This window comes from Dendrobates tinctorius, unplaced genomic scaffold (genome assembly GCF_039654945.1).
Source record: "Dendrobates tinctorius isolate UK_male_01 unplaced genomic scaffold, ASM3965494v1 ptg000165l, whole genome shotgun sequence".
Classification (NCBI taxonomy): domain Eukaryota; kingdom Metazoa; phylum Chordata; class Amphibia; order Anura; family Dendrobatidae; genus Dendrobates; species Dendrobates tinctorius.
Genome location: NW_027361832.1, coordinates 12,565,250 through 12,588,543, shown reverse-complemented (window position 1 = coordinate 12,588,543; position 23,294 = coordinate 12,565,250). Strand labels below are relative to the sequence as shown.

Sequence of the window (23,294 nt, the reverse complement as noted above, 5' to 3'; positions counted from 1 at the left end):
TTTTTTGGGTCAGAGCTACATTTTGTTTTTTGTACATTTCCTAACAGAATTCAGTCCAACCTCACAGAGAGGGAGACAGGGTTGGATACTAAGCCCATTATAGACCAGGACGGGGGATGTGAAGAGGTGGCTGGCCCATCTTCTGACCAGAGCTTTTGCAACCCCCAAGCTCCACCAGCATCAGGACCAGCATCAGGTTCTGGACCTGGTCCAGACCCAGCAGAGCCACCAGCAGCCAGCAACTTAGAAGACCCTGGCAACAGCAGCAGCCCTACTGGCCGTGTTGAGGGGTCCCCCCAGCCTGCAGCCGTAGGCCGCCATGGGAGACGGAGAAGGGACAACACAGCCTCTGATACCCGGAGGCATGTAGACACAGGTGTCCTAAATTACCTGTCCAGGGCTGCCAAGGATGAGGGTGAAGAGGCATATTCCCGAAGCCTGGCCTGGTACCTCCGTCCCCTACTCCATGAGGTGAGGCTATGTGTGCGAGGATCCATTCAGATCCTAATTGATGCATGCACACACCTCAATGACCCATATGAGTTGTTTGAGTATCTTGAGAGGTGGCAGCTCTCAACCCGTAACCGTCTCCGCCTTGTCAGATAACCAGCTGTGCATGCTCAATTAGGATCTGAGTGTCTGCCTGCACGTGTGCCTACACATCCACCCATTCCCCCCCAAACCAACCTTGGCAACAATATGGCCAAATGGCAGCCTATAACCAATCTGCCCAATATGGCCACTTGTATAGACTTGGTGTTGGAGGCTGGCCCCAACCTGGGTTTGGATGACATGGTCATATTGGGGGGTATGATGGACGTGCCTACAATCAGCCACAGGATTATAATCGACAGTATCCTTATGGTCTCTTTGGTGCGCAGCTGCAGGAACATGGCCACATATTCCCACAGGGCCAAGATCTTCCACCCCAACAGGGTGTTGTTCAAGCTGGGCACCCCAACCCCCAACAAAGAGATGAAGGCCTCCCACCATCACTTCCGCCAAGCTACCAGCAGTTGTAAAATACATAATTGTTTTATTTTTTGTTTTTGTTAGTATTTATCATTTCTTGTTACTTATTTGTGTGTCAAAAAATGCAAATGGCATATACAGAAAAGGCTAAATGGCCTGGGCAATATCTTCCATATGAAAACAATATGGTAAACTGTATTTTAAGCTATATTTTGCATTTATAAAACATTTGAAAATGCATCTTTGACCTTCTTCATGAATTATTTTAGGCATTCGATTAAGTAAGTCAACTTTATCACATATAAACAGACAACACAAATCATAGAACACCCCAAAAAATAATTATATACACACACATAAGAACTTCACAACATAGATACAGCCTGATCTTGCCAGGTAGTAGCACCATGAAGTGAAACAAAATACTGGGTGAACACATCACGTACTTTGAGTCCTGAGAGAGGATGCCGTAAAGGGAGCACATGTGTCCTAGGCCTATCCCCATTGACCACCACACCTTCAGTCACATCAGATGAGGAGCAATCATGCAGTCTAGTGAAGTTATGGAGGACCACACAAGCTTTGATGACCTCATTGACATTGGCTTCACTCGGCTGAATGGCAGACTGGAGGACATGCCATTTGGCACAAAGAATGCCGGAGGCGCATTCCACCAGTCTTCGGGCACGTGAAAGGCGCAAATTAAAAATCCTGCGCCGGTGGTCAAGGTTTCTGCGCGGGTATGGCCTCATGACATGAATGGTCAATTGGAAGGCTTCATCCCCCACTAGGACATTAGGCACCGCTTCTTGATTTGAGCCTGACAGCTGACGTGGTGGTGATAGGTCCAACAGGTTATTGCGCAGCTACCGACCCATAATGGAAGAAGTGAAGACTCGAGAGTCTCCAGTTCTTCCATAAGCCCCAATGTCTACAATTATAAACCTGTAGTTACTGTCAACCAGAGCCAACAAAACTACAGAAAAATATTGTTTATAATTATAGAATTGGGAACCTGAGTTCGGCGGCTTACGCGCACGGATGTGCTTCCCATCCAGGGCTCCAATACAATTGTGGAATTGGCAGTGCAACTCAAATCCCCTGGCAATCCGCAACCAGTCTCCCATCTTGGGCTCTGGCATGACCAGATGATGAACTCTGGACCAGATTTCCGAACATGTAGCACGAACTATGCCAGATATTGTCGATCAACCAATCAAAAACTCCAGATGGAGTGCTGCATAAGAAAGGCCAGTTGAGAGGAACCTACAATTAATCAAATGTAGAAAATATATACATTAAAATACATGCTCAAGGATGCACATATTACATATAGAACACCAGAACAGTGTGTAAGTAAGAAGTTAGGCGAACAATACTTATACACATGTCCCATGGCTATGTAATGTGGAATAACACATCAAAGTGTTCTAACTTTGAAAGCATATATTTGGTACCAATACCTAATGTTTCTTGGCCAAAAAGGGGTTACTGAGTAAGAGAATTATTTGAGAAAATAATCATCTACATACATTCTATAGCTGAGAAATACATACCGCAACATAAGGAGAAGGCGCTCCTCCGCAGAGATACATTTGCGCATCCGGGTGTCCTGGAAGGTGATCCCTGGGTGCACTGTCTCCAACAAAACATCAAAGGTAGAAACGGTCATCTGACAATAGAGGAAAAACTTGTCAGGTTGTGTCCTCAGAGCTGCATAAAGCCTATGAAAATGGCCTTTATTGAGGCGCTGTCTCAAATGCGAATGCAACCACATTCGTCTCCTCCTCCTCGGATCCACAATCACTGGGTATGGCTGGCCAAAGCGCCGGGACAAAACCCAGTTGAACAGGACACGGTCAGTTTGGTTGAACTGAAATGTGTCAGACATGTTTGCTAACAACCACCAAGACACCAACACAAGCAAAGCACCAAAATGGGCAGTTTGGAGGCTGCCACCTGATGTTGAGGCAATAAATAGGGTTGGTACTGATTTAAATTAAGTGCATGCCTCTAAACCGTTAGGCTGGTTTCACATTTGCGTTTTTTAGCGCTGGAAAAAAACGCATACCTGCGCATGCGTTTTTTCCCCTATATTTAACATGGGTGCCCCAACCTGCGCGCTAGTAAGCGCATGTATGCGATTTTCATGCGCTGCGTTTTTTTGGGGTGTGCGTTGGTATTTTCCAGACGCAGCATGTTGCATTTTTTGGCCCTGCAAAAAAGCGCATGCGCACATATGCGCACGTTTTGAGCTAAAAATGGCCATTATAGCCTATGGATGCGCATATGTGCGCACTGGCATGCTCATGTATGCGTTTTTTTGCATATGCGTTTTTTTTTTTTAACCATGGAATTTAGGGGTTTGGGTTAGAGTTAGGGTTAGTTAAGGGGGTTTAGGGTTAGGGTTATGGTCAGGGTCAGGGTTAGGGTTGGGGTTTGAGTCAGGGTTAGGGTTAAGTATGGTTTGGTTAAGGGTTAGGGTCAGGGTTAGGGTCAGGATTAGGGTTAAGTATGGTTTTGTTAAGGGTTAGGGTCAGGGTTAGGGTTAGGGTTAGGGTTAGGGTCAGGGTTAGGGTTAGGGTTGGGGTCAGGGTTAGGGTTAGGGTCAGGGTTAGGGTTAAGTATGGTTTTGTTAAGGGTTAGGGTCAGGGTTAGGGTCAGGATTAGGGTTAAGTATGGTTTTGTTAAGGGTTAGGGTCAGGGTTAGGGTTAGGGTTAGGGTCAGGGTTAGGGTTAGGGTTAGGGTCAGGGTTAGGGTTAGGGTCAGGGTTAGGGTTAAGTATGGTTTTGTTAAGGATTAGGGTCAGGGTTAGGGTCAGGATTAGGGTTAAGTATGGTTTTGTTAAGGGTTAGGGTCAGGGTTAGGGTTAGGGTTAGGGTTAGGGTCAGGGTTAGGGTCAGGATTAGGGTTAAGTATGGTTTGGTTAAGGGTTAGGGTCAGGGTTAGGGTTAGGGTTAGGGTTAGGGTCAGGGTTAGGGTTAGGGTTAGGGTCAGGGTTAGGGTTAGGGTTAGGGTTAGGGTCAGGGTTAGGGTTAGGGTTAGGGTCAGGGTTAGGGTTAGGGTTAGTTAGGGTTTAGGGTTTGGGTTAGGGTTAAGTATGATTTGGTTAAGGGTTAGGGTCAGGGTTAGGGTTAGGGTTAGGGTCAGGGTTAGGGTTAGGGTTAGGGTCAGGGTTAGGGTTAGTAAAGTCATGGTTTGGGTAGTGTGAGGGGCCACCTAAAAATGTTGGAAAAAACGCAAACGCGGTAAAAACGCACTAAAAACGCATACAAACTCATAAAAACGCTGCGTTTTTTTCATGCATGCTCATAAAAATGCTTGAAAAAAACGCAGCAGTTGTATGCTTATGTATGCGTTTTTTCAATGCGTTTTTTTGCGGGAAAAACGCGCTGCAAAAAAAAGCAAGTGTGAAACTAGCCTTAAATGTCCATTTTTCAAGGTTGCGAGAAAAAAATGCTATATGGATCACATACGGATTACATACGGATGCTTACATGAGAAAAATACGCGGCCACACCCTGACAACGGATGACATGCAGAGCACTATTTAGGGACCATTTATGCGTATTATGGCCGTACAATACGGTCCGTATTTTTCTACGTTGTGTGTGACTCCAGCCTAAGGGGGAAAATAAAACTGACAAAACTAAAATTATGTGGTTGCATTAGTGTGAACTCCCACTTATAATTGGGGATGTGGTTGTGCTGAGAATTAACAAATTACATGTAAACTCTTGCTATATAGTAGTCAGTAGTAGTCAGTTATATAGGAGTCTGTATACAGATGTCATCATTTACAGCGATTCGGATTAAACCGATATAAACTTTAGCTGCTCTTGGAGGAGTTTCCTGAAATTGTCTTAGTTCCATTTTACAGTAAAAGCCATGGTCAATTAACAGCTTATAACACAGCAAAGGGATCTCATTGTTGAAAGTTATCAGTTAGTAGAAGAGTACACCATTTTTGGCAAGGCATAAGATATAACATGGAACAGTGTGGTGATGGTCATTAAAAGTGGCTTAAAATTACTTTAACAGTGACATTGCCTAGAACTGGATGACAAGACAAGAAGCAAATTGGTCAAGGGGACTGCCAAGACGCCCACAGCAATATTAAAGAAGCTAAATGAATTTCTGGTAAGTACTGTATGTGTACTGCGTTTGACAATAATCTCCTGTATTCTTCATATGACTGGCCTTTGGGGTATGGTGGCACAACAGAATCGTTTTCTTAAATAGAAAAACATTCAATTCTGTCAGTTTTTAAAAACCTACAGCTAGTCTGCCAAGAGCAAGAGGGAAAATGTGCCATGTTCTCATGAGATTGAGGTTAAACTTTTTGGCCATATTTCCAAAAGGTATGTTTGGCCAAAGTCAATAGTGCACATTGCCAAAAGAACAAGAAACCTATAGTGAAGCATGGTGTAGGCAGTCATATGCTTTGAGGCTGTTTTTTGGCAGCTGGAATTGGGGCTTTAGTCAAGGTGGAAGGAATAATGAACAGTTTCAAATATCAGTCACTTTTACAGCAAAACCTTCAGCCCTCTGCTATAAAGCTGAAGATGAATATGAATTTCACATTTTTGTATGACAAGGACTATAGGCATACCTTCAAATAAACAAAGTAAGGGCTGCACCAGAAGAAGATCTAATTTTTGGATTGGCTCAGCTAGAGCCCAGAATTGAATCCAGTTGAAAATCTGTGGTTGACCTAAACTAATACTTTGACAAAGTATTAGTTTAAGGGAGTGCAATGCATATTATTTTAGTTCTTATTTGTCTTTTTACACTCAAAAATATTTTAGTTTTTTTTTTATGGATTTATACACATTTTAGGTGACATGAAAGGTGAAAAAAGGTTCTAAAATGATTCTTCATGGTATGATTTTTTACCTGACGACTTTTTATATCTACTGTAGGTTATGGGTATGTTGTCATTATTAACCTAGGGAAATGTATTTGATCACTTTAAAATGTTGAGGTATGAAAACAGATGTCACAAAGATGCCAGATAAACATTAAAATGGATGGACGACAATATGGATGAATATCAACTGGATGATTTTTAATAGTCTTGTCTCACTTTGACCTTAAAGTGAACTTATATTTCTCAGATCAGCATATGCAAATAAGGCAGGACTAGTCCGGTGGAGCATCTCATCCCTATAAATAGTTTTGCCTCCTATCATCTAATTTGACCTCCCAGGGCATGATTGACATCCTCCCTACTATACCCGTAATGGTAGTACCATTGTATATATATATATATATATATATATATATATATATACACTCACTGGCCACTTTATTAGGTACACCTGTCCAACTGTGTGTTAAGACTTAATTTCTAATCAGCCAATCACATGGCGGCAACTCAGTGCATTTAGGCATGTAGACATGGTCAAGACAATCTCCTGCAGTTCAAACCGAGCATCAGTATGGGGAAGAAAGGTGATTTGAGTGCCTTTGAACGTGGCATGATTGTTGGTGCCAGAAGGGCTGGTCTGAGAATTTCAGAAACTGCTGATCTACTGGGATTTTCATGCACAACCATCTCTAGGGTTTACAGAGAATGGTCCGAAAAAGAAAAAAAATCCAGTGAGCGGCAGTTCTGTGGCCGGAAATGCCATGTTGATGCCAGAGGTCAGAGGAGAATGGGCAGACTGGTTCGAGCTGATAGAAAGGCAACAGTGACTCAAATTGCCACCCGTTACAACCAAGGTAGGCAGAAGAGCATCTCTGAACGCACAGTGCGTCGAACTTTGAGGCAGATGGGCTACAGCAGCAGAAGACCACACTGGGTACCACTCCTCTCAGCTAAGAACAGGAAACTGAGGCTAAAATTTGCACAAGCTCATCGAAATTGGACAGTAGAAGATTGGAAAAACGTTGCCTGGTCTGATGAGTCTCGATTTCTGCTGCGACATTCGGATGGTAGGGTCAGAATTTGGCGTAAACAACATGAAAGCATGGATCCATCCTGCCTTGTATCAACGGTTCAGGCTGGTGGTGGTGGTGTCATGGTGTGGGGAATTTTTTCTGGGCACTCTTTGGGCCCCTTGGTACCAATTGAGTATCGTTGCAACGCCACAGCCTACCTGAGTATTGTTGCTGACCATGTCCATCCCTTTATGACCACAATGTACCCAACATCTGATGGCTACTTTCAGCAGGATAATGCGCCATGTCATAAAGCTCGAATCATCTCAGATTTGTTTCTTGAACATGACAATGAGTTTACTGTACTCAAATGGCCTCCTCAGTCACCAGATCTCAATCCAATAGAGCATCTTTGGGATGTGGTGGAACGGGAGATTCGCATCAGGGATGTGCAGCCGACAAATCTGCGCCAACTGTGTGATGCCATCATGTCAATATGGTCCAAAATCTCTGAGGAATGCTTCCAGCACCTTGTTGAATCTCTGCCACGAAGAATTGAGGCAGTTCTGAAGGCAAAAGGGGGTCCAACCCCTTACTAGCATGGTGTACCTAATAAAGTGGCCAGTGAGTGTATATGTTGAATTGAATAATAAAAGCTAATTTTTAAAAGACAGAAACATTAGTGTGGCAGAGATAAAGACCTTACAAATACAGAAATTGACATACATAAATGCTAAAGTAGCGATTTGGGAAGGTTAGGTGACTTGACGGGTTTCCTTTAACACATTTTTTGTAATGCTGGATTTACACACAGCATATTAGAGTAAAGGGCCTTTTACACTAAGCAACGCACCAGCGATAACGATAGCGATCCGACCAGGCATAGATCGCTGTTGTGTCGTTACGTGATCGCTAGATAGCTTTCAAACAGTCCACTCTCGTCAACGACTCTAGAGAGATCAGCGATCTGCATAGCGACCTCGTTGCTCGTTGAGTACCTTTCACATTACTAAACAAAAAACGATTCAGACCTCGGTGGGCGTGCTTCAGCGTTTAATTTACAACGCCCCCCAAAGCGCCGATTGGTGGTCACCGCTGCGCTGTCATTGGCCGGCGGCGTCATTAAAGAGGACGTAATAGCGTTACAGTTTAAATCTCTGGAGCGCCGTGGTTAGCTTCTAAACCAGCATTTTTCTCCCTAGAGACAAAAGTGCATTTTTGGTTAGATTTCGCTATTCGTCCTTCAGCAACCCTCTTGAAGAATCATCATCGTTGGTTTTTTTCAAATACCTGAGGCGTTCCAGCGTTGTCTTTTATAGCTTTTTTGTCAGATACATTTCGCACATTGTCAGCGCTGTAAAGACCAATAGGGAAGAGGAGGCGTGGCCGGTAAGTCACGCCTGTGTCGCTGAGCCATGCATCGTTATTGACGTCGCTCATCGTTTTTACAGCTTCAAACACAACGATAATTACTGAACAGCGGGACGTCAGCGATGGAAAAATGTACCTGCACATTCGAGTACGATCAGCGATAGCCGACGGGGGGTCCGGTCGCTGCTACCTTTCACACTTAACGAGATCGCTAGCGTGATCGCTGTCGCGTCACAATATCGGTGTCGCTTGAGCGATATCACTAGCGATCTCGCTTAGTGTAAAACCCCCTTAAGAGCCACATATGATTCCCCTGATTGGGGCACAAGATGCATAAAAAAGTCATACATTTTTCCAAATTTTTAATAAAATTGAGAATATAGGCTTGGTCACCATGAAAAAAAGCCAGAAAATTGATTTTTTAAAATTCAAATCTATTCCTGCTCAAAACAGGCATAGATTTATTTCTTGGTGTTCCGGCAGTCCCCTATGTGCCAATTTTAAAAGGGGCCTGCGCTAGTGTTAGTATAAATCGATTCATAGGATGCAGTTCATCATGCACGTCAATAATCTGTGGTCACTGGACAGGAGCCCCTAAAATCACCTCCTATCTCCTGGTATCCGTGGCTCTTCTTTAAGTTAGTCGGTCTGGTGCAGCATCATTATTGGTGGATCAGGAACATGTGACATAGCGCCAGGCCAGCTAATCAAAGAAGAGCCATGGATGCCGCCACTTAAGAGGCTCCAGATTACTGATGTGGCTTATGGACTGGGTGCTGCCAAGTAATTCCCATCAACTCTAACTTGACTCTCTAAATACATTTAGAACGATTGACTCCTAGTACCAGTCCTACTAATTATGGGACAAAATTGTGTTTGTTTTGTGCACATTTTTGTAGATTTTTTGGTATTAGTGTTTTTTTTAGTAGACAATGTCCTCTAGATGTAGGAGTTTTAAGACCATTTACAATCCACTAACACAAAAGCTATTGTGAGGGACTGAAACGTAGGATGAGGAAGGAGCGTCACACACGATATGATGAAATGTTTATTAATAAAATGGAAATGTGCCATGTAGTTACATAGTAGCTTCTGATTAAAGACTTGTTCCCATCTTCGAAGTGATGACATACCTATATGAAACACATTGATTCTCAAACAGTCTATCAGATCTTACTGATGAGATGTCCCATGTGATAACATCACAGCCCAGTTTATGTTATAACTAGAAGATGAGGGACTAAATTTAAGTGGAGTTGGATTCTACTGATAATTAACAAAAATTTACATTCGCCAATATGCAGATTTTTAGTTAAATTTGCTTTTGTGTGGATTTAGAGAACATGGGGCTCTGTCGGGGGAATCGTAACACACAGTCTTTTGGCTCTTAGGAAAGATAGATCATCAATAAGGTCTCGCAAAGGTCGCTAGTCAAAGAATCTGATTCAAGAAGATATGATCGCTAGAATTTTGCATCATCTCACAACTAAATGTTTTGCCAAACATTTGTGCCAAAATTTGTCGACTTTTGGCATTTCCATGCCAATTTCTGCAAGTTCTATTGATGTGGGCTGAGCTGTGACATGGCGGGGTGACCAGTAAATTAATGAAAAATTGTGTCATTACTAGTGTTGAGCGATACCACCCGATACTGAAAAATATCGTATCGGAATGGATCGGCCGATCTAAAAAAAGTATCGGGTATCGCCAATTCCGATCCAGGAAGTCCCATTCAAGTCAATGGAACAGAAATATCGGAATTAAAAAAAACCCTTTCTTTCCCTGTTGGTTAATTCTACATGGCGAAAAACAACTAATAATAATGTAGAATGTGTTGTGGGAGGTGTAGGAGACTTTAAAGCCATAGAGGTTTAGCCCAATCAAATGGAATAGCAGGAATTTTTTTTTTTTTAAAGACGTTCGTAGTTACAAAGATATTGACTATGTTAAAGTCTTTAATTTTTTGTCAGATATGTATGTTTCACTACTTCCATGCTCTTCACCTTCTTTTTTACTTCTCCCACACTTTCTCTTTCATCATCTTCAGCAGCAGCAGCAGTATCTTCTTCTTCTTCTTCTTCTTCCTATTCTTCTTCTTCTTCCTATTCTTCTTCTTCTTCCTATTCTTGTTCTTCCTATTCTTCTTCCTATTCTTCTTCATCATATTCTTATTTGTGTCAGGCATTCCTGTAGTTGTTATCTCTAAAAGTTTGAAGATTACACCTTCCGTTCAGCCTGTCACAAAAGATTTACAACAGGATTTGTCCGCGTTCAGTTTGGCCTGCAGCAGCAGGCCTTTTCCGAGGGCACCACGAGGAGGAACGGACTCACCCCCATACACTGCTTAGTCTTCTTCTGCTTATAAATTTGATAATCTCATTTGCTCAGATTTTTAGTCTTATGCTTAATGTTCTTCTGCTTTTGGCTTTTATGCTTCTTGGTCTTCTGTCTCTTGTTGTTCTGCATCTTGGTGGTTGTCTTCCTGTTCTTTGTCCTCTTGGTCATCTTCTTCAGGGTCATCTTTTAGGTATTCTTCTGTGTGGTCTTCAGGGTCATCGTCTTCAGGGTCATTGTCAGGGAGATCCAGAGTGAGAATCAAAAACCATTTCCACAAGCTTGAACTTTGAAAAGTAGCAGAAGTTACAAGAAGGCTGAGGAACTGGCAAGAACCAGCTGATGGTACTGGAACCCGGAGTGGCAGCAGAATGAGCAAGAGCCAATGGCACAACCGTGGACCAGCTGACGGTGCTGGAACACGGTTACTAAGCAGGAGGTACCTGTGCTCCAAAGCACTACCAAGGACCAGCAGACGTTGGTGGAACTCGGATACCAACAAGGAGGCACCTAGGCCAAAGGCACTGCTGAGAACCAGCTGACGGTGCAGGAACCCGGATGGGCAGCAGAAGCTGCAAGAGCAAATGAAACTAGCGAGGACCAGCTGACGGTGCTGGAACCCGGAGGGGCAGCAGAAAGAACAAGAGCCAATGGGACAACCGTGGAACAGCTGATGGTGCTGGAACACGATTACTAAGCAGGAGGTACCTGTGCTCCAAAGCACTACCAAGGACCAGCTGACGTTGCTGGAACCCGGATGGGTAGCAGAAGGTACCCATGATTAACAAAGTGTCGCGTCCGCGAACAGGCCGCAGTTACCGAAACCCACAGTCCTACAGGGGGTGCTTTTCCTATTGGCACTATGGAACCAGCCTTTGTTACCAGAACCCGCAGTCCACATAGGAAGCACTGAAACTGCAGGCACCATAGACTCGGCTAACCCGACCGCAACACGACAGGATATCGTATCAGTGGCAAAGTGATGTTGACACTACCCGGAAACAGCAGGCGTGCTGGAACCAGGCTGGGCAGGAGGGAGTGCCCATGCCAAAGACACTTCCGAGAACCAGCTGACGGTGCTGGAACCCGGAGGGGTAGCATTAGCTACAAGAGTCAATGGAACTACCGAGAACCAGCTGACGGTGCTGGAACCCGGATGGGTAGCAGAAGCTGCAAGAGCAAATGACACTAGCGAGGACTAGCTGACGGTGCTGGAACCCGGAGGGGCAGCAGAAGGAACAACAGCCAATGGCACAACCGTGGACCAGCTGACGGTGCTGGAACACGGTTACTAAGCAGGAGGTACCTGTGCTAAAAAGCACTACCAAGGACCAGCAGACGTTGCTGGAACTCGGATACCATGAAAGAGGCACCTAGACCAAAGGCTCTGCCGAGAACCAGCTGACGGTGCTGGAACCCAGATGGGTAGCAGAAGGTACCCACGAAAAAAACAAAGTTGCAAGGCCGTGAGCCGGCCGCAGTTACCGAAACCCACAGTCCTACAGGGGGTGCTTGTCCTATTGGCACTATGGAACCAGCCTTTATTACCAGAACCCACAGCCCACATAGGAAGCACCGAAACAGCAGGCACCATGGACTCGACTAACCCAACCGCAACACGACAGGACAACGTATCGGTGGCAAAGTGACGTTGACACTACCCGGAAACAGCAGGCGTGCTGGAACCAGGCTGGGCAGGAGGGAGTGCCTGTGCCAAAGACACTTCCGAGAACCAGCTGACGGTGCTGTAACCCGGATGGGTAGCATTAGCTACAAGAGTCAATAGACCTACCGAGAACCAGCTGACGGTGCTGGAACCCGGAGGGGCAGCAGAAGGAACAACAGCCAATGGCACAACCGTGGACCAGCTGACGGTGCTGGAACACGGTTACTAAGCAGGAGGTACCTGTGCTAAAAAGCACTACCAAGGACCAGCAGACGTTGGTGGAACTCGGATACCAAGAAGGAGGCACCTAGGCCAAAGGCACTGCCGAGAACCAGCTGACGGTGCTGGAACCTGGATGGGTAGCAGAAGGTACCCATGAAAAACAAAGTTGCCAGGCCGCGAGCCTGCTGCAGTTACTGAAACCCACAGTCCTACAGGGAGTGCTTGTCCTATTGGCACTATGGAACCAGCCTTTGTTACCAGAACCCTCAGCCCACATAGGAAGCACTGAAACTGCAGGCACCATAAACTCGGCTAACCCGACCGCATCACGACAGGACAACGTATCAGTGGCAAAGTGACGTTGACACTACCCAGAAATAGCAGGCGTGCTGTAACCAGGCTGGGCAGGAGGGAGTATCCGTGCCAAAGACACTGCCGAGAACCAGCTGACGGTGAGGGAACCCGGAAGGGCAGCAAAAGGAACAAGAGCCAATGGCACAACCGTGGACCAGCTGATGGTGCTGGAACACGGTTTCTAAGCAGGAGGTACCTGTGCTAAAAAGCACTACCAAGGACCAGCAGACGTTGCTGGAACTCGGATACCAAGAAGGAGGCACCTAGGCCAAAGGCTCTGCCGAGAAACAGCTGACGGTGCTGGAACCCGGCTGGGCAGGAGGTAGTACCCATGGCAAACACACTTCTGAGCAGCAACATGCGATGTTGAAGCCCAGGGGTCAATCATGCAGCAGGCTGAGGCCAACTTGGAGCGAGTTTTATATTGGTTGTACACAACTACTGATTATAACCGTGATCCACTTTGGCCTCTGGCTCTACTGTTCTAGTATTTCCGCTGGCCTCCAACCACGGCAGTTGCTGCTCTGCAGAGTTGTCTGCACAATCCACACTTGTTCCTGAGTTACTGTGGCTCAGTCCCGTCAGTTGATCCCCTGATGTGTGTCCGGCAAGGTGTCCTGCTCTGTCCACATTCCCACAACTATTAATGGGAATGGGGACAGAGCAGGAGACATTGCCGGACACACCACAGGGGATCAACTGACGTGACTGAGCCCCAGTAACACAGGAACAAGTGTGGATTGTGCAGACGGCACATCAGAGCAGTGACTGGCGGGGTTGGAGGCCAGGGGAAATTGTTGTGAGTTCATTTTCCCCTTCACCATTGAGGTCTGATGAACTCCCTCTTCTGATGAGGGAAGGTAGTGAAGCTGATTACCAAACAGCTGAGCAGAATGATGATGACTGGGTGACTGGAATCGCTGACTGGATATAAGGCAGCCGACGCACATCTGCCTTGCGGGTGATTTCCGATTTGAGACGTGCTCTGGAAGAGTTCCAGGAGGACAAACCTGAGCGTTGTCCCAGTGGAAAGTTGTATGTTCCTGACCAGTGGAAGAAGAGAGTGATGTCTGAAGTTCATTGCTCTGCATTGGCTGGTCATCCAGGTATTTTTGGTACTAGAGATCTGGTGAGTCGGTCTTTTTGGTGGCCCGCCTTGTCTCGTGATGTCAGGAATTTTGTGCAGTCCTGTGGGACTTGCTCCCGGTCTAAACCTTGTTCTCGCTCTAGTGGGTTGTTGATGCCTTTGCCGGTCCCCAGGAGGCCATGGACCCATATTTCAATGGATTTCATCTCTGATATGCCTGTCTCTCAGAGAATGACTGTTATTTGGGTGATTTGTGATAGGTTCTCTAAGATGGTTCATCTTGTACCACTCCCTAAGTTGCCATCTTCCTCTGAGTTGGTGCCCCTGTTTTTGCAACAGGTGGTTCACTTGTACGGGATTCCTGAGAACATTGTATCTGACAGAGGAGTTCAGTTTGTGCCTAGATTTTGGAGGACTTTCTGTTCCAAGCTGGGAATTCAGTTGTCCTTCTCCTCTGCTTTTCACCCTCAGACCAATGGGCAGACGGAGAGAACAAACCAGACCTTGGAGTCGTATTTGAGATGTTTTATTTCCGCTGATCAGGATGATTGGGTTTCATTTTTGCCCTTGGCCGAATTTGCTTTAAATAATAGAGCTAGTTCTGCCACTTTGATGTCACCTTTTTTTTGTAACTTTGGGTTTCATCCTCAATTTTCTTCAGGGCAGGTGGAGCCTTCTGCCTGCCCAGGTGTTGACACTGTGGTGGAGAGAATGCACCAGATCTGGGACCAAGTGGAGGATAAGTTATCTCTCTCCCAGGAAAAGGCCCAGCGGTTTTCCAACCGACATAGGACCATTGGTCCCCAGTTTAAGGTTGGTGATATGGCTTGGTTATCATCAAAAAACATCGCTATGAAGGTGGCTTCTCCTAAGTTTAAGCCTAGATTTATTGGACCTTACAAGATTTTGGAGATTATTAATCCGGTCTCTTTTCGTTTGGCTCTTCCTGTCACATTTAAAATCCATAATGTGTTTCATAAGTCCTTGTTGAAGAGGTTTGTTGAACCAGTTGTTCCTGGGGTGGCACCTCCGGACGCTGTATTGGTTGAAGGTAACATGGAATATGAGGTAGAGAAGATACTGGATTCCCGTCTGGCTAGACGGAGACTCCAGTATTTGGTTAAGTGGAAGGGTTATGGTCAGGAGGATAATTCCTGGGTCTCTGCCTCTGATATTCATGCCAAAAGATTGGGGCGTGCCTTTCATCGGGCTCGCCCTGATCGCCCTGGTGGCGTGGATGAGGGTTCGGTGACCCCTCCTCAAGGGGGAGGTACTGTTGTGAGTTCATTTTCCCCTTCACCATTGAGGTCTGATGAACTCCCTCTTCTGGTGAGGGAAGGTAGTGAGGCTGATTACCAAACAGCTGAGCAGAATGATGATGACTGGGTGACTGGAATCGCTGACTGGATATAAGGCAGCCGACGCCCTTCTGCCTTGCGGGTGATTTCTCTGAGGGATTCTTTGAGACCAGTCTGATTCCTGCTCCTCAAAAGCTAAGTCTTCTGCTCTTCTTTTTGCATTTTTGTTTTGGTTTTGTTTTGCCTTGTTTTACTTGATTTCTGCCATTCCCTGCTGGGGTGAGCTGAATTCCTTTTTGCTCTGTCTTCAGAAAATACCTGGGTACTGATATAGTCTTTTTGAAGCCTAGCGTCTTCAGGGCTTTTTTCCCTATCAGTCGGTTGGCTCTTGTTTCTATAGGGTTTTGGCGGATTGCAGACAGCAGCTTTCCTATCCTGTCCTATTTAGTTAGCTTGGGCCCCATCATTTGCTCTGCCTATCTTTCTATCTGTGTTAGTGTTTTTTCATCTTGCTTCACCGTCATTATATGTTGGGGGCTGCCTATTGCTTTGGGGTCTGCTCTGGGGCAGTTTAGATTTCCCTTTCTGTCTTTAGGCTATGTAGTTTTCTGGCTGTGATCGAGGGGTCTAGGGCACCGTAGGAACCCCCCATGGCTACTGCTAGTTGTTGTTGTTAGGTTCAGGGGTCTGCAATCCGATAGCTGCCAACTTCTCTGGTTTTCTGGACTTAGCTAGTATTTCTGTTTTTTGCCTCCTACGGTGACTCATTCATAACAGGAAATACTAGAGACAGTACAGCCAGAGGCCTAAGTGGACCACGGTTAAAAGTCAGTAGTAGTGTGATGTTGGAGGCAGCAGGAGACTTTGCCATCCGCACAGCAGGGGAACAGCTGGCGTTACTGAACCCCACAGACACAGGAGCAAGTGTTTCTATCTGTGCGGACGGCACTTCCAGGCTACAGCTGGCTGTGTTGTAGCCCAGGATGAAGCATGCATCAGGCGGAGGACAACTTGCAGCTGGTTTTATAGAGATTGTAGACTACTACTGATTGTCGCTGTGATCCACTATGACCTCCGGCTCCACTGTCTCTAGTATTTACCCAGGCCAACAACCCCGCCAGTTACAGCTGTGAAGTGGTGTCTGCACAATCCACACTTGTTCCTGTGTAACTGTCGCTCAGTCCCGTCTGTTGATCCCCTGATGTGGGTCTGGCAAGCTCTCCTGCTCAGTCCTCATTCACACTACTAGTAATGTGAATGTGGACAGAGCAAGAGACCTTGCCGGACACACATCAGGGGATCAACTGACGGGACTGAGCCACAGTAACTCAGGAACAAGTGTGGATTGTGCAGACGCCACTTCACAGCTGTAACTGGCGTGGTTGTTGGCCAGGGGAAATACTAGAGACAGTGGAGCCAGAGGCCTAAGTTGACCAAAGTTACAAATCTGTAGTAGTTTGCATGTGGAGGCAGCAGGAGACTTTACCGTCCACACAGCAGGGGAACAGCTGATGTTACTGAACCCCACTAACACAGGAGCTAGAGTGTTTTTCTCTGCGGAGACGGCACTTCTGAACACCAACTGGCGTTGTTGGAGCCCAGGATGAGGCATGGAGCAGGCTGAGGCCTACTGTTTTAAGGCATGTGGAGGCAGCAGGAGACTTTGCCATCCACACAGCAGGGGAACAGCTGACGTTACTGAACCCCACTAACACAGGAGCTAGTGTGTTTTTCTCTGTGAAGACGGCACTTCTGAACACCAACTGGCGTTGTTGGAGCCCAGGACGAGGCATGGAGCAGGCTGAGGCCTGATGGTGTTGGCATGTGTATGGAGCAGGAGACATTGCCGTCTACACAGCTGGGGAACAGCAGGCATTACTGAACCCCACTGACACAGGAGCTAGAGTGTTTTGCTCTGCGGACACGGCACTTCTGAGCACCAACTGGCGTTGTTGGAGCCCAGGATGAGGCATGGAGCAGGCTGAGGCCTCATGGTGTTGGCATGTGGAGGTAGCAGGAGACATTGCCGTCTACACAGCAGGGGAACAGCAGGCATTACTGAACCCCACTGACACAGGAGCTAGAGTGTTTTTCTCTGCGGAGACGGCACTTCTGAACACAAACTGGCGTTGTTGGAGCCCAGGATGAGGCATGGAGCAGGCTGAGGCCTGATGGTGTTGGCATGTGTATGGAGCAGGAGACTTTGCCGTCTACACAGCTGGGGAACAGCAGGCATTACTGAACCCCACTGACACAGGAGCTAGAGTGTTTTTCTCTGCGGAGACGGCACTTCTGAACACCAACTGGCGTTGTTGGAGCCCAGGATGAGGCATGGAGCAGGCTGAGGCCTGCTGTTTTTTGAATGTGGAGGCAGCAGGAGACATTGCCGTCCACACAGCAGGGGAACAGCTGACGTTACTGAACCCCACTAACACAGGAGCTAGTGTGTTTTTCTCTGTGAAGACGGCACTTCTGAACACCAACTGGCGTTGTTGGAGCCCAGGATGAGGCATGGAGCAGGCTGAGGCCTGCTGTTTTTTGGCATGTGGAGGCAGCAGGAGACTTTGCCGTCTACACAGCAGGGGAACAGCTTGCATTACTGAACCCCACTAACACAGGAGCTAGTGTGTTTTTCTCTGTGAAGACGGCACTTCTGAACACCAACTGACTTTGTTGGAGCCCAGGATGAGGCATGGAGCTGGGTGAGGCCAACTTGCAGCACGTTTTATAGAGGAAGTAGACTACAACTGATTGTAACCGTGCTCCACTATGGCCTCCGGCTCCACTGTTTCTAGTATTTCCCCTGGCCTCCAACCCCGCCAGTGACAGCTCTGAAGTGGCGTCAGCTCAATCCACACTTGTTCCTGTGTTACTTGGGCTCAGTCCCGTCAGTTGATCCCCTGATGTGTGTCCGGCAAGGTCTCCTGTTCTGTCCTCATTCACACTACTAGTAATGGGAATGTAGACAGAGCAGGAGACCTTGCTGGACACACATCAGGGGATCAACTGACGGGACTGAGCCCAAGTAACACTGGAACAAGTGTGGATTATGCAGACGCCACTTAAGAGCTGTCACTGGCGAGGTTGGAGGCCAGGGGAAATACTAGAGACATTGGAGCTAGAGGCCTAAGTGGAGCAGGGTTAAAAATCAGTAGTAGTTTGAATGTGGATGGAGCAGGAGACTTTGCCGTCCACACAGCAGGGGAGCAGCTGGTGTTACTGAACCCCACTAACACAGGAACTAGTGTTTTTCTCTGTGCAGACGACACATCTGAGCAACAACTGGCTGTGTTGAAGCCCAGGGATTATAGTTCAGGTGGTAGAAACATGAACACAACAGGAGACCCGAATACAGTTGCCAACCAATTATTTAGTCTGGAAGAGGACTGGCAAATTCTGGGGAGATCCAGGCCTTGTTCATTTTCAGAAAAGTAAGCCGGTCGACGTTATCGGAAGAAAGTCGCGTGCGACGGTCTGTTAGTACACCACCTGCGGCACTAAAGACGAGTTCCGATAATACACTGGCAGCAGGGCAAGCCAGCACCTCCAATGCATACTGGCTAAGCTCTGGCCATGTATCCAGCTTAGAGACCCAAAACTTGAAGGGGGAAAAGCCATCTGGGAGTACACTCACAGGGCAAGACATGTAGTCTGTCACCATCTGACGGAAACGTTGCCTCCTGCTGACTGGAGCCGTCAGTGATGGTGTAGACAATTGTGGCGGACTCACAAAACTTTGCCACATTTGGGCCATAGTTGTCTTGCCTTGTGCTGAGGCGCTGCCTCTGCTCCCTCTTTGTGCCGAGTTTCCTCCACTGGGTCGACGCACAGAGGTGCTTTGTAAAGCACTAGCACCACTGCTGTCGGGTGGAATGGAAAACATGATGGACTGCACCAGTGTGTCTTGGTACTCCCGCAGTTTACGCTCCCGGTTCAATGTTGGTATGAGGGTTTTCAAGTTTTCCCGGTAGCGAGGATCTAGGAGGGTGTACACCCAATAATCAGCCGTGTAGAGAATGTGGGAGATGCGGCGGTCGTTTCTCAGGCACTGCAGCATGAAGTCAACCATGTGCTGCAGACTCCCAACTGCCAAAGAACCGCTGTCCCCTGCTTGAGGCGTGATCTCTGCCTGCTCTGCATCACCCCACCCTCGCTGTACATACTGACTAGAGCTTTGTGTACCTCCCTCCTGTGGAGAGATGTCTTCCTCCTCCATCGACTCCTCCTCATCCTCCTCACAAAGTGTCCCCTGCCTAGGCCTTTGTGAGGAAGCACGTAGCGCAGACTGCCCATAAGCAGATGGCATTTGGGACTCCTCATCCTCCACCTCTTCCAAAACCTCATCCCTTAGTGCTTGCAGTGTTTTTTGAAGCATGCAGATAAGGGGGACAGTCATGCTGACTAGTGCATCATCTGCACTCGCCATCCGTGTGGAATCATCGAAGGCACGCAAAACGAAGCAGATGTCCTTCATAGAGGCCCACTCAGTGGTGCTGAAGTGTGACCGGCGCACATTGTGACTTGTTTGTGCCTGATGCAACTGGTACTCCATGACTGCTGCCTGCTGCTCACACAACCGCTCCAATATATGTAACATTGAATTCCACCTGGTGGGTAGGTTACATATGATGCGATGTTCCGGAAGGCATAATCGGCGCTGCAGAGCAGCAAGGCGCGATCTTGCCGTGCTGGAACGCCGCAAGTGAGCGCACTCTATGCGGACCTTGTGCAGCAGTGCATCAAGATCCGGATAGTCCCTCAGAAAGCTCTGCATGACCAAGTTGAGCACATGTGCCAGACATGGGATGTGAGTGAGGTTGCCAAGGCCAATAGCTGCCACCAGATTTCTGCCATTGTCACACACTACCAAGCCCGGCTGGAGATTCGCTGGCAGAAACCACACGTCGCTCTCCTGCTTGATGGCATTCCAGAGCTCCTGCACTGTGTGGCTTCGATTCCCCAATGAAATTAATTTCAGTGCGGCCTGTTGACGTTTGGCCACGGCTGTGCTCATATCGGTCGTAACAGGCTCCTGCTGCGCTGTTTCAGAGGAACTGGAGTAGGAGGAGGAGTCAATGTGTACAGACTGGATTCCTGCAATCCGTGGAGTTGGCAGAACACGTAGAGCGCCACTCTCCAGATCTGTACCCGGCTCCACAACATTGACCCAATGGGCAGTGAGGGAAAGGTATCGTCCCTGTCCATGGTTACTGGTCCACGCATCGGTGGTCAGGTGGACCTTGCTATTGACGGCGTTTAGTAGCGCATGTTTTATGTTTGCCTCCACATGTTTCTGCAAGGCAGGGACGGCTCGCCTGCTGAAATAAAAGCGGCTGGGCACAAAATATGTATGAGGCAGCAGTGAGGCACGCTGGGCGGCCTACAACCAGACGTGGCTGCAGGACCCACTCCACAGCGTGAGCTGCACTCACACAGCCCTTGCAGACAGCTGTGAACACTGCTGCTAGGGAAAAGCAAGCTACAGTGGTGGTTTATGTAGCCTGGGTAAAGCACAATATTGTTTTGAGAACCGCTATTTCTAACTGTCCCTCACAGTCTTCAACAGCAGCCTGTCCCTAACTGAATTTACAGCAGAGTGACCAGAAATGGCGGCGGCAGTGGCTTTTATAGTGCATCATGACATCATTTCAGCAGCCAATCACAGCCATGCCAATAGTTAACATGCCTACATGCCTAACAGGATGTGCCCACACTTCTGAGGATTCCCATTGGCTGAATCAAAGCGAGCGGGCTGATAGCATTATGGGAACTTCCGATTCCGGTATCCGATATGAAAAAAGTATCGGAAGTCAGTATCGGAATTCCGATACAGCAAATATCGGCCGATACCCGATACTTACGGTATCGGAAAGCTCAACACTAGTCATTACATCTCTAGCAGAGATGCATGGAGGTGCACTCCCAGTTTTAAGATACGCTTAATTCAATAAGTGGAATTTGACTTTTAAGGAATTAGGCATGTCTTAGGCTAGTTTCACACTTGCTTTTTTTTGCAGCGCGTTTTTCCCGCAAAAAAACGCATTAAAAAAACGCATACAAATGCATACAAACGCTGCGTTTTTTTCAAGCATTTTTATGCGCATGCAGGAAAAAAACGCAGCGTTTTTGCGCGTTTGTATGCGTTTTTTGTGCGTTTGCGTTTTTTTACAGATTTTGGAAAACCCCCACAAAAATGAAAAAACAACCATTCAACAACACACAAGACCAATGGGACTTCATTGTGGGTGTGGTATGTTAATATATAGACCCTGTCTACAGTATTCTTCACATTTGCTTGATTCTTCTCGTGACCATGGATCTGCGCTGGAAGAGTTTTCACTTCAACTTGGATTTGGACATCGCGATGGCTCAGGCGTATGCAGTTGCTTGCCATGAACAAAGGAAGAGAGAGAGGCAGCGAAGACGGCGGCGTATGTGGATACATCCGATTGTTGAACTCCGGGAGAGCCGTGGGGCATACCACACCCTCTACAGCGAGCTACAGGCAAACCCGGAGAAATTTACAGATTATATCAGGATGTCCCACGAAAGTTTCATGGATTTGCTTGCTCGTGTCCAACAATCCATCCGGAGACAGGACACACAGCTCCGTCGTGCGATTCCTCCTGAGGAACGGCTACTGGTGACATTACGGTATGTTTTAAAAACCAAGGGGTGCGGTCTGATGTTTTTTTTTTAAATTTAGTATTCAAAACCTTGGGTAATTAGTTTTCGTGAATGTACTAATATTTTATTTTATAGTTTTTTAAAATAATATACATAAATATTAATTTTACTTCTTTGTCTGTTCACAGATTCCTGGCGACTGGAGAAACCCTATCTTCACTACACTTCCAGTACCGTATTGGAATCTCTACCTTGTCTGGAATTGTTGCTGACACCTGCCGGGCTCTCTGGAATGTTCTTTGCCCAGAATTTATGCCCCTGCCCACCGCTGAAAAGTGGATGGAAATTGCTGACGAATTCTGGACTGTATGCAATTTTCCCAACTGTTTGGGAGCTGTTGATGGTAAACACATACGGATCATCAAACCCCAAAGAACGGGATCTGAGTACTATAATTACAAAAAGTACTTTTCAATAGTACTCATTGCGATTGCGGATGCCGGATGTATGTTTGTAGCAGTGGACATTGGAGCATTTGGCCGTGGTAATGACTCACAGGCTTTTAAAAACTCAGACATGGGCCGGAGGTTGTATGGCAACCAATTTAATTTCCCTATGCCACGGCCTCTTCCTCACACCGAAGCTCCGCCACTGCCCTTTGTAATGGTTGGCGATGAGGCTTTTCAAATGTGCGGAAACTTACTGAAACCCTACTCCAGCCGGGACTTGGACCACACCAAAAAAATATTTAATTACAGGCTGACCAGGGCCAGAAGAACTGTCGAGTGTGCTTTTGGGATTCTTGTTTCCAGATGGCGAATTCTGGGCACGGCCATTAATCTTAAACTTGAAACAGTCGATGAGGTGGTGAAGGCCTGTGTGGTTCTACATAACTTTGTGATGGCTAAAGAGCACCCGACCTTTGAACTGGACGATGATGCTCCTAACCCATTGCCTGAATTCACTCAGCACACTCTCAGGTCATCCGTTGAAGTTGGCCAAATGAGGGACCAATTTGCGGCCTACTTTATTTCTGATGTAGGACGGGTGCACTGGCAAGATGAAATGGTGTAATGTTTTTGTTTGTTTATGGTAATAAAAAACCTTATTTGATACCATTACTGAGTGCACTATATTTTTTAAACTCCAATTTAATAAAAAACTTCCCATGTATAACTGAATTTTTTGATGTTCACACACCTGGGCAGGTAAATACACATATGAGTTAAAATGCAGCATTGCTAGTCTGCGTGAAATATATTGGAACGAGCAAAGCTGCAGGCCATGAATCAGGAAACCAATTTTTTTCAAGAGAAAATTGTGCAACTAGTTGAAAACAAAGTATGTGATTTTCTCAAAAGACAACCCTCAAAACCCAACCCCAATGAAAGTCCATGGGGAATACAAGTCAGCATTGAGTGGATGAATGTAATCTGCTCCATTCCAACTTACAAGTTATTACACTAGGCCTTGGAATGA

General features: G+C 46.8%; 1 long non-coding RNA gene across 1 annotated transcript; it reads right to left on the bottom strand.

Annotated features, from left to right (window-relative positions):
• Nucleotides 1-1,244: 1,244 nt before the first annotated feature.
• On the bottom strand, nucleotides 1,245-2,723 carry LOC141053062 (uncharacterized). Its single transcript, XR_012220952.1, has 2 exons — nucleotides 2,529-2,723; nucleotides 1,245-2,238 (listed from the first exon to the last, which is right to left on the bottom strand). It is a non-coding gene; the product is annotated as an uncharacterized lncRNA (long non-coding RNA).
• Nucleotides 2,724-23,294: the final 20,571 nt, after the last annotated feature.